General features: G+C 52.1%; 1 protein-coding gene across 1 annotated transcript in view; it reads right to left on the bottom strand.

The window, feature by feature from the left end:
* Positions 1-17,881, bottom strand: part of MAPK4 (mitogen-activated protein kinase 4) — a 53,610-nt gene that overhangs the window by 16,157 nt on the left and 19,572 nt on the right. The window contains exons 2-3 of the mRNA XM_088156055.1: positions 11,633-11,927; positions 10,587-11,309 (exon numbers count right to left, since the gene is read on the bottom strand). The gene's annotated coding sequence lies outside the window, so the exon portion shown is untranslated. The remainder of the gene's footprint in view (positions 1-10,586; positions 11,310-11,632; positions 11,928-17,881) is intronic.

Here is a 17,881-nt window from a genome sequence, read left to right as displayed (position 1 = left end):
GAAACCCTGTTCTTCCTGCGCTGAGCCTGAGCCTTGCTAATAAATCACCTCCCTCCCTTGTCACCGGCTGCTGGCATGGCGGGGGACAGCTCCTCATCCTCACTCCCTGCTCACACTGAGGATGTCACGGGGCAGCTCCTCATCCTCACTCCCTGCTCACACTGAGGATGTCACGGGGCAGCTCCTCATCCTCACTCCCTGCTCACACTGAGGATGTCACGGGGCAGCTCCTCATCCTCACTCCCTGCTCACACTGAGGATGTCACGGGCAGCTCCTCATCCTCAGTCCCTGCTCACACTGAGGATGTCACGGGGCAGCTCCTCATCCTCACTCCCTGGAAATAACCCTGGCACTGCCAGGGACCCCTCATTGTCACGCCTGGGCTGGGCATGGATGGTTATTCCATCAGGATAACATTGGAATATTCATAAGTGGCCTTTTCTACATTAAATTAACATATTTACAGGAGGTAGATTGAATTGCAGCAGGAGCAGCAAAATAAAACTAAGTTATGAAGCTGAATTGCATTTAAATGCCACGAAGCATTTGGAGAACGTCATAATGCAATGACAGCATGAACAGAGTTCACATAAAAGCTTAGCTACAAACTCCGTCCCTACTGATTTAGCTCCACAGACTGTTTTCAGCTGCAGCAATCCTGGAGTTGTGCTGTACAGCATTTCCTGGGATGCTGTAGGACGCATCTCTCCACCTAAACACGACAGCAGAGCACCACCACAAACACCACGAGGCTGATCACACTCCTCTTCCCCCACTGCAGGTTTCCGTGCCAATTCCCAAATGTGCGAGTCATCAAGCTTTTAATCATGAAGGGCTTGCTTTTAAAAGAACATTTTAATTTTGGCCTTCTGATGATAAGTTGTAATGGAGACTGATTAGCTGAGAAGTTTCATTTAGTGCTGCTATATTTTTGCTAATGCTGCTCAATCAGAGCCAGCACAAAAGCCCCCAGGCATTATCCGATCAAACCACCACTTCTCAGCTACTGCAATTATTCCCAACAATGGAGACGCTGGTATTTATTGGAGAATCCCACGAAAACAAACTCTGAGGGTACTAATCCAGGGCAATTCATAGCTGGAGCCATTTCCTCCCTCTCCCAGGAATGGAGTGCCACGCTCCTTATGGATTTAACACTGCTCATGTGTTTCTCCTCCCTGACAGCAAGACGGATCTGAGCTCTCGGGGGTGTGTGCACCATGCAAGATGCATGAGCAATACACTGCAAATATCTGAAAGTCACAACAAGACAAACATTTTCCTCCCCAGGCGCCTATTGGAGAAAATCCCCTGCAAAAACTCTCCAAATGGAAACACCTTCGACCCTTCTGCTTCTGCCGTGTGGTGATTAATTCTCACTGTGATTACTCCTCTCCTGCTGGCCATCACCCCGTGGCAGTGTCCCATTGCCATCTCCCCGCTTCTGCCTGCTGGGAAACCTTGGATCCCTCCACCACGGACGGGAGCAACCTGCAGCTGCTCTCCATCCCACCCACTTGCGGTCCTCGGAGCCTCCCGGGGCATTCCACCCGGGAATTCTGCGTTATCCCTCTCCTTTCCTGTGCGGGAATGCAGGGAAGGAGTGGTTGGAGGTTTGGAAATCAAGACTTTTCTGACCTGGCTCGAGGTCCTCCTGCGGGCAGCACAGCCTCGAGCAGCTGGTACAGCCCTGACACTTTTCCCTGGGCTAAAAACACGGGACAGATCCCTGATTGTAGAAAATTCCTGAGTTCCACCTGGGGGAAGGAACTGCAGCCGCGTGGACTGACAGGTTCTACGGAGAAATCCACCAGGAATTCAGATCCTGAAGTCACTGCCAGGGGATGAGGACCCACCTGCCCCTGGGCTGGGCACAGGGTTTGGACTCAGGGTTTGGACTCTGCCTCCACCTGCCCGGGCACTCCTGGCCATCACCTAAGGGCTCCAGCACAAGATTTTCACCATTTATGCACGGATGATGGATCCAGACACACAGAAAGACCGAGAGCTGAAGCATATTAATTAGTTCTAACTAAGATGACAATGTTCTGTGGGTTCAGCACGGCCCTTTCTGCACTGAAGGAGCACTAGAATCTCTTTCAAGAACAACATAATGGAGTTAATTGAAAAAGAGAAGTAATTTCAAGTCTAAGCCCTCCCATGCTATTTTTTATTCTCCTTGCAATTTTCAAGTATCATTTTCCTGCTTCTCCTCCTGTCCTCCTGCGTGTGAGACAATCTATAAAGGTGATGAATTTACTACAGGTGCCATCGAGTTGTATCAAACAGCACAGCAAGGGAACTGGAGAGCAAAGAAAAATGGATGTTTTTCCAAGTCTTTACACAACACATATTTTGGGTTTTGCTTGAACACCAGAAGGAGAAAAAATTCAGGTCAGGTGCTGCTGCATCCTGGTGTCACCCTGGTGACAGCACACTGAACCTGCAGCTCTGCAGATGGTGGTGGTTTAGGAGCCCCAGGGTTGGATTCCAGGGAATCTGGCACACATGGGGAGCACAGGAGCTGCTGGGGCTCCTAAACCATGGCCATCCAACCCTGGGGCTCCAAAACCACCACCATCCAACCCTGGGGCTACAAAACCACCAACACCCAACCCTGGGGCTACAAAACCACCACCATCCAACCCTGAGGCTCCTAAACCACCACCACCCAACCCTGGGGCTCCTAAACCACCACCACCAACTCTGGGGCTCTAAAACCACCAATATCCAACGCTGGGGCTTCTAAACCACCAACATCCAACCCTGGGGTTCCAAAACCACCACCACCCAACCCTGGGGCTCCTCCTTGGAGCCGGACGGATCCAGCAGCCATGGGAGTTCAGGATCCTGCCTACAGCAAACCAAGCAGCCCCCACGCCACAGCCCGGGGCTCTCCCAGGTGTGTTTCCCACCTGAATCCACCTTCCTGCAGCCAAAAAGCCGCAGAGGCGCAGTGCAGGTGCTCACAAACTGGAAATCCATCAGGACCCAAGCACAGCCTGCATATCCGTGCCGCATCCACAACCACGTTTGGGATTTCTGCTGCTGCACCCGTGGGAGCCGGATCAGCTCCTGGTGCAGACGGGGGGGGGGCTCAAAATAGCAACAAGCCAAGCTTTTGGAATAATCCTGGAGCTTCTGCCTCTTCGCAGCAGTGTTTTCAACCTTGTTTTTCCGAAGGCAGGTCGGGCAGGTGTAGGAGGGGCCGTGGAAGAGGCCGGGTTTGCGGGAAGGTCGCTCAGAGGAGGAGAGCAGAGCGGCTGCTGCGTGCGGCTCCAGCAACGTGACCTGCTCTGCTGTGGGATGACAGAGTGTTTATTCCGGGAGCACAGAGCTCCTCGTCAGAGGACGGAGCAGGAGAGCAGGCGGGCCGGGGTCACGGCAGGGAGGCTCAGCACCGGCTGGACTGCAGGGTGGTCCCTCCAGAGGAGCACGGAGCAGCGCCCCACAGCCTCCCCTCCTCCCAAATCCCCCTCACCCACAGCAGGCAGCACCTGCCCTCAGCTGTTCCTCCTTCTGGTGTTACAAGCAAAACGCAAAATATGTGTTGTGTAAACCCACCTGGGAATTCTGCTGTTTCACTGGATGGACTGGAAGCGATCATGCTTGCACTGAAGAGCAAGTACAAAACTAAAGGGGGACTTCAAAGCTTTGAAGATGGTCTGTAAAGCATTTATCACAAGATCTCCCCCTAAGAGGGCCGACACACCTGCATGGTGTGGGATTTGTGCCAGTGAATCGTGCAATGAATGCTGCCAAAAGGCAAAGGGAGAGCAGCTCCTCTGGGAACCCCGTGCAGATGTTCCCAGGTGTTCTAGGGCACCAGGCAGAGCGCCCAGAAGGGATAATCTGTCCTGGATAACAAAGGGTAAGGATAGGTTTAGTTCATGGTTTTGTCACGGCAGGGAAATCTCTGTGTCTCCATCAGCAAAAATCTGTCTTTCCAGACAGAACCACCCCACACTCAGCCCAGTGCTGGGGGACCCAACACATCCCTCAGCATGCACAGCCAGGGATGAGCCTGCCCTCCAAAACATTAAATATTTCAAAGTCTAGACATCCACCGGTGTTAATGACAACAATCATTGCTTGACTTTGCTGTCTGCCGGCGCCCCCACAAGCTGAGGGTGCGCAGGGGATGAGAGCACCTCCCTCCACATCCTCTTCTGTCCCACACCTGGTGCAGGTGGACCTGAAGAGTCATTTGGAGCCAGGGGTGTTTATTAGGGCACCAAGAGAGGGGATGGATGGATGATGGATGGATGGATGGATGGATGATGGATGGATGGATGGATGGATGATGGATGGATGATGGATGATGGATGGATGATGGACGGATGAATGATGGATGATGGATGATGGATGGATGATGGATGATGGATGATGGATGGATGATGGATGATGGATGGATGGATGATGGATGGATGGATGGATGGATGGATGGATGATGGATGGATGATGGATGATGGATGGATGATGGATGGATGGATGGATGGATGGATGGATGGATGATGGATGGATGGATGGATGATGGATGATGGATGGATGATGGATGGATGGATGATGGATGGATGGATGGATGGATGATGGATGATGGATGGATGATGGATGATGGATGGATGATGGATGGATGGATGATGGATGGATGGATGGATGGATGGATGGATGATGGATGATGGATGGATGATGGACGGATGATGGATGGATGGATGATGGATGATGGATGGATGATGGATGGATGATGGATGGATGATGGATGATGGATGATGGATGATGGATGATGGATGGATGATGGATGGATGATGGATGATGGATGGATGATGGATGATGGATGATGGATGGATGGATGATGGATGATGGATGGATGATGGATGGATGATGGATGATGGATGGATGGACGGATGATGGATGATGGATGGATGATGGATGGATGGATGGATGATGGATGATGGACGGATGATGGATGATGGATGATGGATGGATGGATGGATGATGGATGATGGATGGATGGATGATGGATGGATGGATGATGGATGATGGATGGATGATGGATGATGGATGGACGGATGGATGGATGGATGGATGGATGATGGATGGATGATGGATGGATGATGGATGGATGGATGATGGATGGATGGATGATGGATGGATGATGGATGGATGATGGATGATGGATGATGGATGGATGGATGATGGATGGATGGATGGATGTTGGATGATGGATGGATGATGGATGGATGATGGATGGATGATGGATGGATGATGGATGGATGATGGATGATGGATGGATGGATGGATGTTGGATGATGGATGGATGGATGATGGATGGATGATGGATGATGGATGATGGATGATGGATGGATGGATGGATGATGGATGGATGGATGGATGATGGATGATGGATGGATGATGGATGGATGGATGATGGATGGATGGATGGATGGATGATGGATGATGGATGGATGGATGGATGGATGGATGATGGATGATGGATGGATGATGGATGATGGATGGATGATGGATGGATGGATGATGGATGGATGGATGGATGGATGGATGATGGATGATGGATGGATGATGGACGGATGATGGATGGATGGATGATGGATGATGGATGGATGATGGATGGATGATGGATGGATGATGGATGATGGATGATGGATGATGGATGATGGATGGATGATGGATGGATGATGGATGATGGATGGATGATGGATGATGGATGATGGATGATGGATGGATGGATGATGGATGGATGATGGATGGATGATGGATGGATGATGGATGATGGATGGATGGATGATGGATGATGGATGATGGATGGATGGATGATGGATGATGGATGATGGATGGATGATGGATGATGGATGGATGATGGATGATGGATGATGGATGGATGGATGATGGATGGATGGATGGATGATGGATGATGGATGGATGATGGATGGATGGATGGATGATGGATGATGGATGATGGATGGATGGATGGATGGATGGATGATGGATGGATGATGGATGATGGATGGATGATGGATGGATGGATGATGGATGGATGATGGATGATGGATGGATGGATGGATGGATGGATGGATGGATGATGGATGATGGATGGATGATGGATGATGGATGATGGATGGATGATGGATGGATGATGGATGGATGATGGATGATGGATGGATGATGGATGATGGATGGATGATGGATGATGGATGGATGATGGGCATCAGGAGCCTCTGCAGTCACACAGGCAGGGACAGGACCCTGGGGCAGGCAGGGCCCCACGGCTGCAGACAGAGGGGGCATGGCAGAGGATTCCAGTGTGGAAGGCGAGGTGAATGCATTCACCGAGGGATGAAGGGTTATGAACAAGGCATTCCCAGCTTTGCCTGTCCTGCACTAGGATATGAACCTCGTGGTTCTCCTTGTGGAGGCTGGGAACGCTCCTTTCTTCATCCCAACCCTCCTTCACTCACCTTTTGGGCACTGAGGTGCAGCACCAAGTGCTGAAACCACAAACAGCCCAGGCCAAGGAGGAAAGCAGTAATGTGGAGATATTTGAGAGGGATAAACTCCCAGGGATAAGGAGCAAGGTGATGGAAAAGAGAGGAGCCTGCACAGCTGAGAGCTTCATGGAAGAGTGGATGAGAGAGAGCAACGGATGAACAGGAGCATCTCCTGAGGGGTTTCTCCTGCTACGCCTGATACTCTGTGTCCTAAAGAAATGTCTGTCAGTACCTGAGCTTAGAACCTTGTGTATCTGAGACTGGGCTCAGATCATCCCAGGTCTGAGCTGTCTGGGACAGTCCAGATCTGGACGTGACCTTGGCACCTGGAAATCCAGTTTGTTTGCTGAGGAGAAGTTTGAGACAACGAGATGTCCCCATGCTGCTCTCACCACACTGAGAAAGGCATCAGAGCAGGAAAAACAGACAAACTGTGGAAAAAACTGAGCCAAAGCTGCTTCTTCCCAGCTGGAGAGGCCAGCTCCTCGCTGTGCCTCAGGACATCTCTCAGAGCTGGGGAGATCTCCCCTTCCTTCCCACCACGTTATCCCAATTCAGCATCTCCCAGAGCTGGGGAGATCTCCCTTTCCCACCACGTTATCCCAATTCAGCATCTCCCAGAGCTGGGGAGCTCTCCCATTCCTTCCCACCACGTTATCCCAGCTCAACATCTCCCAGAGCTGGGGAGCTCCCCTCTTCCTTCCCACCACGTTATCCCAACTCAGCATCTCCCAGAGCTGGGGAGCTCTCCCTTTCCCACCACGTTATCCCAATTCAGCATGTCCCAGAGCTGGGGAGCTCCCCTCTTCCTTCCCACCACGTTATCCCAGCTCAACGTTTGCCTGATGAAAGTCACATAAACTAGACATCTTGCCAGGCAGGGGCTGTTTTTCAGGTGGTTTGTGTATTCTGAGCTGTGTTTAAAATTCTGCTCACAATCCAGTGTGGCTCTTATTTGCCATTTCAACGCTCAGCAGGACGGTTTGGGGTTTGAGAAAGATCAGGTCAGAAGAGATGTGACCTTTGAGACAAATAACACCACAGAACCTGCAATCTTTTGTGTTACCAACAGTCAGTGTAAGCATATTCCAGACACAAAACAAAGGAAAGAAAAAAATCCATGTGCTTAAGATGACCCTTCCTTGTCTCAAAGGCTCTCAGGAATCCATTACGACACGAGTGCAGCTCCTCTGCCCTCAGAGGTTTGGATCTGCTGGGTCTTTGGGCAGTTAATTGCCCAAAGGTGCACGCAGGGTGCAGGATTTCATCTGCTCACCTCTGCCCAAGCACAGGCTGGCAGCACCACGTCTGGGCTGTGAGAGTCCCTGCTCTGCTCGGGCTATGCCTTGGAGTGGCCACCTGGAACAGAGGCTAGGCAAGGTCGAGAAAAATAAAATAAAATAGGTATGAAAGGCCTTCAACAGGTACACCTTGGGCAGTCAGAAGCCTCCCGGAGGCTACAGCCAGGATGGGTGATGGTCACGAGTTTTTCATTATAAGTTTGGCCTATTTGCATATCAGGGGTTAATCCTCCAATTACAGCTTCAGGTAATGAAGTAATTTACCCCCAGTTTGCTCCCCCCCCAATTCACTTTTATTTTTACTTTCAGGGCCTGGGGCAGAGGGTGTCCTTGAGTTTCAGAGGAATTGTTCTGTCTGACCAAAATGTGAAGACAGTTAGCTAACACTCTATGTGGAGTTTAGAGCCATGCACTAAAGCAGTACAGGATTTGAAAAACACAAAACCCAAGGCAAAACCACAAATCCTAAGGCATCAGGGCAGCCCCAGGGTGGGTGGATGCTCCACTGCTCTGCCTCCTGCTGCTGCCTCCTGCCAGAGCACAGCCACGGAGCTCACAAATCTGTGCGAGCCTTGGAGGAGAGCGGAGCTTGAAAGAGAAACAGGGAGAGGAATTGATTTCTCTGAGCCATCCCAGCAGCGCTGGACTTCAAAGGCAGGACTGACCCACCGCCCAGCCAGCCCTCCTGCTGTACCCTCTGCAGGCCCTGGCACTCAGCTCTGGCAAGCACAGCCCTGCTCAGGGCCAGGAACCACCAAAACCTGACATTATCTGCTGTTTTCAGCTCTGCTCTGGAGCAGCATCCAGCTTCCTCTGCACACTCAGATGGGTATTTTTGCACTGATGCTCCAGCCTCCCACTCCACCGGGAGCTGGAGGATGCTCCTGCAATGGCATCTGGCAGAGTCAAACACCAACAAGGAGATGCAGCCCCTGACAGCTCCTTCCACTGCGCTGGCTGTTATCGAGGCAACAGAGGATTGCCCAGAAATAACAGTAATTCTGCAGCAGACACGAACAGATGACTCCTACCCTGATCCCGCAGCCCTTGACAACACCGAGTTCCTTAAATCAGAGCCTTTCTGTGCTCGTGTAGCCTGCCTTGTTCGCAGGGGTTTCTCTGGGAGTTACCTGACTTTAAACAAACAAATCACACGTCTGAAGAGCCGGGAGCCTCTTCCTGAGCTGGGCCATAAATAATGAGTGAGGAAGGGAGCACAGAAAAGGGCAGGGAGAGTGACAGGAACCCCGTGCTTGCTTTCTGCAACCTCATTCCTTTTCCCAGGCTCTGTTTCTCTCCACAGCCAAGACTCATACCCAGACTAAATCAGCTCAGGACCATGAGACTGTTGTTCTGCCATCCTCTGCTGGCTTCCTTCCATGCCTTCCTTCACAGAGCACTGGGCAGGAGCCCACTGGCAAATGCAAAGTGCATTTAAACCTTGGTACAGGCACAATAACAGACCATGGGGGACCCCAACTTCCCCACATCCAGCTCCAGAAAACAGATTTCATCTCGTCTCACAACACCAAGCAGTGACTTTAACAGAAGCAGCTGCAGACTGGCTTTGCTTTCTGCCAGGAACACACAGACCCCAGGGCTGATGGAGCCTCTGCCGCGATCCTCCACTGCCCAAGAGCCCCAGCCTGGGAGACAACCCGCATTTCACATCTGCAGCTCTGTTCAGGATCCATCAGCATCAGGACTGTGTGTCACAGAGCCTTCTCACCCATTATCCCTCCCTCCCACGCTGCCTGCCCGCTGTCAACACTGCAGGCTGCCCGGTCACTCACGTTATTATTGCCTCATGATACACTAAGTACCAAACAGCCAAGAATTCAATGTGTCATTGGATCTGGAACTCAGATGAAAGGGTTTGACCGAGTCTCAAAGACGCACTCCTCTCCCCCTATGTCAAATGAATGCAATTCAAATGAAATCAGGTTTTTAAGCAGCTGGTTGGCACGGAAGTGAGGACAAAGCCCAGCAGAGTGGGTGTGGACGTGCCAGGTCCCCTCCCCACGTGCTTCCAGCAGCTTGTGCTTTTTAACAGCAGCAGGGCAAGAAACACAGAGCTTAGTCTTTTGAGTAAGCAAGCAAACACACACCTCCCCACAGTCACCGCTGAGACAGAATAAAAATACCTGAGCATGGATTTGACATACACAACATACAGCAAGGGAAGGCAGCTGAAGGGCACTCAAACCCTGCCCGTGCCCTCCCTGCAGCACTGCAGAGCCCTGGGGATTCTGGCAGAGCTCAGTGCATGGGCTATGCCCAGAAAACATTGAAGGCCAGGCTGGACAGGGCTCTGAGCAGCCCCTCCCAGTGGAAGGGCTTGGACTGAATGAGCTTTAAAGGTCTCTTCCCACCCAAACCACGATTCCATGGACATGTGTCTCAGCTTGGAGCACAGCAGTCATCAGCAGTGACCACGCAGCAGGGCTCACAGCTGCCCAAAGGGGCTCAAGGACCAGCTCCCCCTGGAAGAGGCCACCATGGCCCAGCCACATTCACAGGATCACAGAATCACTGGGTCGGAAGAGACCTCCAAGACCATCGAGTCCAACCCAGCCCTAACACCTTAACTAGACATGGCACCCAGTGCCACATCCAGGCTTTTTTAAACACTCCAGGGATGGTGACTCCACCACCTCCCCGGGCAGACCATTCCAGTTCCTTATCACTCTTTCCGTGAAAAACCTTCCCCTGATATCCGACCTAATTTTCCCTTGACGGAGCTTGAGCACACCACCCGACAAGCCTGGCACCGCCTACCTTGTGCGAGTAGTGCTGGTCACGATCCTGGCCAGGCCGAAGTCGCCGATCTTCAGCACCAGGTCCTCGGTGCTGATGAAGATGTTGGCGGGCTTGAGGTCGCGGTGCAGCACGTTGGCCGAGTGGATGTACTTGAGCCCGCGCAGCAGCTGGTACATGAAGAGCTTGGCGTGCTCCTCGGCCAGCTTGCCCTGCTCCAGCAGCCGCGCCAGGTCCGTCTCCATGTACTCCTGCACGATGTACACCATGTTGAACTTGAAGAAGTCCCCGCGCAGGTTGGCGCCCTTGGGGCCCAGCACCTCGTAGACCTTGACGATGTTCTCGTGGTCCAGGCGGCGGATGATCTTGATCTCGCGGAAGGCGTGCTTCATGCTGCGCGCATCGCCCAGCGTCAGCTTCTTCACGGCCACCTTGCGGCAGCTGCGGCTGTCCAGGGCCGACAGCACTAGCCCGTTGGCCCCGAAGCCCAGCGGGCGGAAGTTCACGAAGCGGCAGCCCAGGTCGTAGCCGTACATGCTGGCCAGGCAGTCGCACTTCTCGGCCATCGCGCCCTCGGGCTCGTCCCGCCTCCCCGCCCTCCTCACTGGAAAAGCCGGCAGAGTCCCAGGGCCTCCAGGTCAGAAATGTCGTGTGAAACCAAGCCCCTCATTATTACTGGCCGATTCCTGGGGAGGGGTCTCGCTCTGGGCCCGCTGCTTCAAACCACACAGGGCGACAACAAATCTGAGGACACACACACACACACACACAGAGAAATAAAATGCTCTAAACTGGGTGAGGAACCAACAGACTTCCCAAGCAGCGCAGAGAAGCACAGCCCAGAGATCGCTATCAAAGCAGAAGGGTTCTTTTCCCTGAGATTAAAAAATCAGCGCTGTTACATGCTCCAGCCCCTGCCTCGCTTCCCTTCCGTGGTTTCCTGGGGACAGTGCCGAAGCGCAGGGCTGGTGGCACAGGTCCCCGATGTCTCAGCCGGCCCCGCTGTGGGGCAGAGCCCAGAGCAGCCCCACGGCTCTGCCCTGCCCAAACCCCCCCTGCCCACCAACCTTGGCAGCGTTCTCCCAGCAGCGAGGCGCACCTGGGCTCCCCGGCGGTCAGCACAGCTTCGCCCTTCTCGCCGCTCCCTTTTCGGCACGGGCAGACCTCATCCTCCTCACTGGCGCACGCGGAGCCCAGCAGGTGCTTTGCAGGACAAATCTCAGGTTTTGGCTGCCTTCAGCACGAAGAGTTTCCAAGTTTGCAGTCCCAGCTCCTCCCTGCTGTGTGCCTTTCCTGGCTGGAGCTGAGTCTGACGGCTACAGCATCCCGAGGGGATCCCTGCGCCTCACAGCCCGGTCACTGCTGGAAAAAGAGGAGAGGAGAGGAGAGGAGAGGAGAGGAGAGGAGAGGAGAGGAGAGGAGAGGAGAGGAGAGGAGAGGAGAGGAGAGGAGAGGAGAGGAGAGGAGAGGAGAGGAGAGGAGAGGAGAGGAGAGGAGAGGAGAGGAGAGGAGAGGAGAGAAGAGAAGAGAAGAGAAGAGAAGAGAAGAGAAGAGAAGAGAAGAGAAGAGAAGAGAAGAGAAGAGAAGAGAAGAGAAGAGAAGAGAAGAGAAGAGAAGAGAAGAGAAGAGAAGAGAAGAGAAGAGAAGAGAAGAGAAGAGAAGAGAAGAGAAGAGAAGAGAAGAGAAGAGAAGAGAAGAGAAGAGAGAGAAGAGAAGAGAAGAGAAGAGAAGAGAAGAGAAGAGAAGAGAAGAGAAGAGAAGAGAAGAGAAGAGAAGAGAAGAGAAGAGAAGAGAAGAGAAGAGAAGAGAAGAGAAGAGAAGAGAAGGATCCATGTGATGCCTGTGCTCTGCCCACGTCACAGCTCGCTGGAGGTTAACCATGAGCAAAACCGTGACCTTTCAGAGGATGATTAGTTACCCCCTCCCAAGGCATGTGGCACCACCAGCATTTTTCACCTGCTTAATTTCCCCTTTTCCATTTGCAAGAGGCGGAGAACTGCAACTCCTCCTTCCCCCTTTGCTGCCTCTTTACTTTTTCATTTTGAAAACTTGCTTGGAAACGTTACAGAGCAATTTGCAGCGGCTGAACAGCGTGTCACATGTGTGACTGCCCGTGTAAACCACACGGCAAAAACAGCAGGAAAAACAGAAATAAGGGTGCAAACCCTGCCTGCCGGGCAGCTGAGAGGGCCACGGAGATTTTCAGCTTAGAACAGCCAAAACTGCTCAGGAAAATGAGGCAATTTTTGCAAAAAAGCCTCCAGAACTGCCCGTGAGGATGTGACACCCTCTGAACTTGGGTCCCACACCAAGCATGGGCAGCAGCCCGGGAATGCCATCCCTGCTCCTCTCTGAAATTATGGCTGAACAGGCAAATACATATATATATATTCATATATGAAGGGTATAAAATGTGTTTTCTCACCCACTAAGGCATTAAGAAGCTGGAGCTGGTGAGTGTGGAGCCAACAGGAGCTGGGTGAGCAGTGTCAGTGAGCTGAGCCATCTCTGGAGCACAGACCCCGATCCCAGATCTCAGCTCCCAGATCCTAGATCTCATATCCCAGATCTCAGATCCCAGCTCCCAGATCTCAGATCCCAGCTCCCAGATCCTAGAGCTCAGATCCTAGATCCTAGATCTCAGATTCCAGATCCCAGATCTCTGATTTCAGATCCAGATCTCAGCTCCCAGATCCCAGATCCTAGATCTCATATCACAGATCTCAGATCCAGGATCCCAGATCTCAGCTCCCAGATCCTAGATCTCATATCCCAGATCTCAGATCCCAGATCTCTGATTTCAGATCCCAGATCCTAGATCCCAGATCTCAGATCCCAGCTCCCAGATCCTAGAGCTCAGATCCTAGATCCTAGATCTCATATTCCAGATCCCAGATCTCTGTTTTCAGATCCCAGATCCCAGATCTCAGATTCCAGATCCCAGATCTCTGATTTCAGATCCAGATCTCATATTCCAGATCCTTGATCTCTGATCTCAGATCCCTGATCTCAGATCTGAGATCTCACATCCCAGATCCTGGATCTCAGATCCCAGCTCCCATATCCTAGATCCCAGATCTCATATCCCAGCTCCCAGATCTGCCTTTGGGCTGGGGGTTCCCTCACGGAGGCCCAGTGGCTTCGGAAGGAATCTGCCGTCCCCACAGCACACCCTCACCTCCAGGGGAAGCACCAGCCTCTGCTGGGGATCAGGATGTGCACTCAGCAGGAGGATCCCAGTTTTTGGGGGATATTCCTGACAAAACGCCATTTTCTGGTGGCAGGTGACCATGTGGTATCTCTGATCGCACCGAGGATTTAATCAGCATTAATTAATTTGCAGTTTGATAACCAAGACGCCTTGGCAAGAGCAAGCAGAGCTTTGGAGATTACAAGATCGGATCAAGGCTGGCGACAGGAAAGAAGATTGAACTAAGTAGAAATGCAAAGCTTGTCTGTGTGATGTTTAACCAAATGAACATCGTAAAAAATCACTGCCTTCCTAAATGGTGTGTAAGCACGTGTAGCTCACAGTAAATTCGGATTCTGATCACAAATCAGTAGCCCCCGTCTCTTGTCAGTAGCCCGTATGAGCGTGCAGAGGTGGCCAGGGGCTTCTCACAGCTGTTTCAGCTGGGAAAGGACATTCAGGAGCCTCCAGCGCTTGGAGCCTCCCGGCTCCAGGTTTTCAGCCGCGGGTAGTCCATCGGAGGCGGGCTGGCAGGAAGGCTCCGAGGCGCTCCTGGCACATGCTCGCCTCGGGGCTCTCAAGGTCTCCCTGCAGCTGCGCCGGAGCCCCGCAGGGACAAAGGGACAAGGCCAGCTCTCCCGCCGCAGCCCGGCCCCGTCCTGCTCCCAAACACCCCCGACCCTCAGGGACCACCCAGCTGCTCAGAGCAGGAAAGTGAAATGAAATGAAATTTTAAAAAACTAGAAATTAAAAAATATTAAAAAAACTAAACTAAATTAAACTTTAAAAATAAAATAAAATAATTAAAAATGAAATTAAATGAGATGAAATAAAATATCTAAAAAATGAAATAAAATACAATATTAAAAAATGAAATTAAATAAAATTTAAAAATAAAAAAGAAAATAAAATTAAATAAAAATAAAATAAAAAAGAAAAGAAATTAAATGAAATAAATTTAAAAAATAAAAAAATTAAATGAAATAAAAATACAATATTAAAAAATGAAATGAAATAAAATATTTTAAAGATGAAATAAAATACAATATTTAAAATGAAATTAAATAAAATTTAAAAATAAAATTAAATAAAATAAAAATTAAAATAAAATATGAAATTAAATGAAAAATTAAAAATAAAGCTAAAATAAAAATAAAATAAAATAAAATTTTAAAATGAAATTAAATGAAATGGAATGAAATAAATTCTAAAAATAAAATAAAAAAATAAAATTTAAACAAAATAAAAAATTAAAATAAATCAGAAAAAAATAAGACTAACTGTGGATGCGCTCCCGTTGTGTCCTTCATGCCAGAAGGACGGCTCTTGCTGGAGCCCTTAATCACCAGAGCTGCTCCATTAACCCGGCCGTGGGTTCACAGCCCGGTGCTGCTCCCCGCGCTGCCCAGCAGGAGTTACGGGGAATAACGAAACACGGGGTGAAACACTGACGGCTGAGCAATCCCCACTGCTGAGGGTGGGCGGGAAGCGCCGCGCCCCGGGGCAGCGATCTGGGGGCAGCCAGCAGCCAAAACGAAGGCACAGGAGCATCTTTCCGGCACGGAGGAGGGATGCAGGCAGGGCAGGGATGCCCTCCGCAGAGCATCTGCCAGCAGCCACCGAGCCGCCTGGCAAGCGCCGCCTGCTCCTCCAGCCGGGAAGCAAAAATAATTACAGCCTCTTTTCAACCCGGCAATTATCTAATGCTGGCTTCTGCACGCAAGGAGCGAGCAGAGAGAGCTGCTCGTGCTGGCAGGGAGCGGGGCAGGCACCCCAGGGGCGGCTTTGTCCCCGAAACGGGGCGGAAAAAACAGATAGGGAACAGGGGGTGGGTAAATCCCGAGGGTCTGCAAGGAAAGAGCATCCCGCGCAGGAAGGCGGAGAGGGCAGGGAATGGGAACCACCGGGAGCTGCTGGAGGCTCTGAGAGCCACGGCAAGGCTCGAGGGCAACCTGGGGGCAAGCTGGGGGCCGCAGCAGCGCTGGGGCTTCTCCACTTGTGGGGAGACACCTGAGCCTGCCAAGAGATCTCAGTCTGTGCACGGGTCTCTCAGAGGGGAAAATAAAACAAAAAAAAAGGAGCCAAAGCCTCCCGCTGGCAGAGGGAGCTCTGTGAAGCAGCGCTGGGATCCACGTGCTTGGACACGGTTGGATTTCAGACCCATCTCTGCGCCTCACCTGGCCCCAGCACCCAGGGCCACCAGGCTGCCCTGGCACTCCGGGCTCGTGGGGCTGGCGCTGGGTGGTCCCCGAGGTCCCTTCCAGCCAAACCCTCCTGTGATTCCATGGGCAAAGCTCGGTGGGGCGGCTGAGCCCAGGTAGGGCTGGGTGGGACCCACGCCAAGCTCCTGGGCTTCCTCCAGACGCAATGGAAAGAAACCAAGTTCTGCCTCGTCAGCCTAATTATTAATAATTAGTAGAGCTCTAGAAGCGCTGAAAGGGAAAACAGAACATATGAGAGGGGAGAAAAAAGGGAAGAAAGAGCCCTGTTTTTCCTCACAAGCGAAGCCATGGCCTTTGTGATGCTCCTGGCTGTGTCTCAGTCCCCAGCTGCAGTCAGAGGGGCTGAGGCAGAATCACCCCAAAGGAGGACCCTGGAGCCCAGAAAATCACTTGGAGCCCCTGTCCTGACTCTCGTGGCTGTGTCTGTCTCACTGAACATCCAGGGAAAAGCTGCTGACAAACACAGGAGTGGGAGAGAGACAGGCCAAGGGAAGGGATTGTGCCCCTGTGCCCCTGTGCTCAGGTGAGAGCCCACCTGCAGAGCTGCCTCCAGCCCTGGGCTCCAACAGCACAAGGACGTGCAGCTGCTGGAGCCAGCCCAGAGGAGGCCACGGAGATGCTGCAGGGCTGGAGCCCCTCTGCTCTGGAGCCAGCCTGGCACAGCTGGGGCTGCTCAGCTGCACAAGAGAAGGCTCCAGGGAGAGCTCAGAGCCCCTGCCAGGGCCTGAAGGGGCTCCAGGAGAGCTGCAGAGGGACTGGGGACAAGGCAGGCAGGGACAGCACACAGGCAATGGCTTCCAGTGCCAGAGGGCAGGGCTGGATGGGATCTTGGGAAGGAATTGCTGGCTGGGAGGGTGGGCAGGCCCTGGCACAGGGTGCCCAGAGCAGCTGTGGCTGCCCCTGGATCCCTGGCAGTGTCCAAGGCCAGGCTGGACAGGGCTTGGAGCAGCCTGGGACAGTGGAAGGGGTCCCTGCCATGGCAGGGGGTGGAATGAGATGACCCTAAAGCCCCTTCCCACCCAAATCACCCTGGGATGCTGGGGCTGACCTCTGCCCACATCCGTTCTCCTCTCTGCCTCCTCCACCTGAGACAACAGCAAACCCCACGGACCAGGCTGACCAGCCTGTCACCAAAGGCCACAGAGATCATATTTCCTGCCTCCCCCATTCTCCAAACCACACCTGACCTCTGACAGCCCACCAGGAGCCCCAAGGAAACGCCACCAGCAGCCCCAGTTTGTCCCCTGGCCGTGGCTGCTGTAATGAAGAACCAGCAGTGATGGTATTCGGCTGGGGAGGATGGAAAATGGAAAACGTGGCCAGCTCTCACGGAACTGCAGACCAGAGTCCCTTTCCAGCTCCTCAGGCTGGGGAGGCCAGCATCTGACATCCCCCCAAGGAGCCAAATTCGATGGGAGCTTCAGGAGAGCTGCAGCAGAACGCAGCCAGCAGCTCCTGCAGCACAGCAGGGCGCTGGGACCAGAAACGGAATTCGTGGCTACACCAAAGCAGCGTGCAGGGAAAACAAACCTGTTTATTTCTGTGCCCCTGCTGGGGGAGGCACCCCAACCTGCTCAACAGAGGCTTTGCTGGCAGCTGGAAGCCAGAAAAACAAAGAGACACCGGTTCTAAGGTGTCTGAGTGCTAACTTTATTCCCAGCCCCTTTGTCGTTTGAACCCCGAAGCCTGGGAGTTTTAAACCTTCTGTGCTTTCTGACACTCACCCTCAGGAGAACACTGCTTTTGACTTGGAAAAGGCTTCCAAATGTCAGCAATAAAGTTAAAATCACCCGTGTGTGGTTCGGATAAAAGTGTATAATTGATTTTCTTTTGTCAGTACGTAAACATAAATACAAATATTTTGACAAAATGTGCTGCACGAATCTTTCTAACCATTCGGTACC

Source organism: Sturnus vulgaris, chromosome Z, assembly GCF_052056855.1.
Source record: "Sturnus vulgaris isolate bStuVul1 chromosome Z, bStuVul1.hap1, whole genome shotgun sequence".
Taxonomy (NCBI): domain Eukaryota; kingdom Metazoa; phylum Chordata; class Aves; order Passeriformes; family Sturnidae; genus Sturnus; species Sturnus vulgaris.
This window is presented reverse-complemented; position numbering and strand designations above follow the sequence as displayed.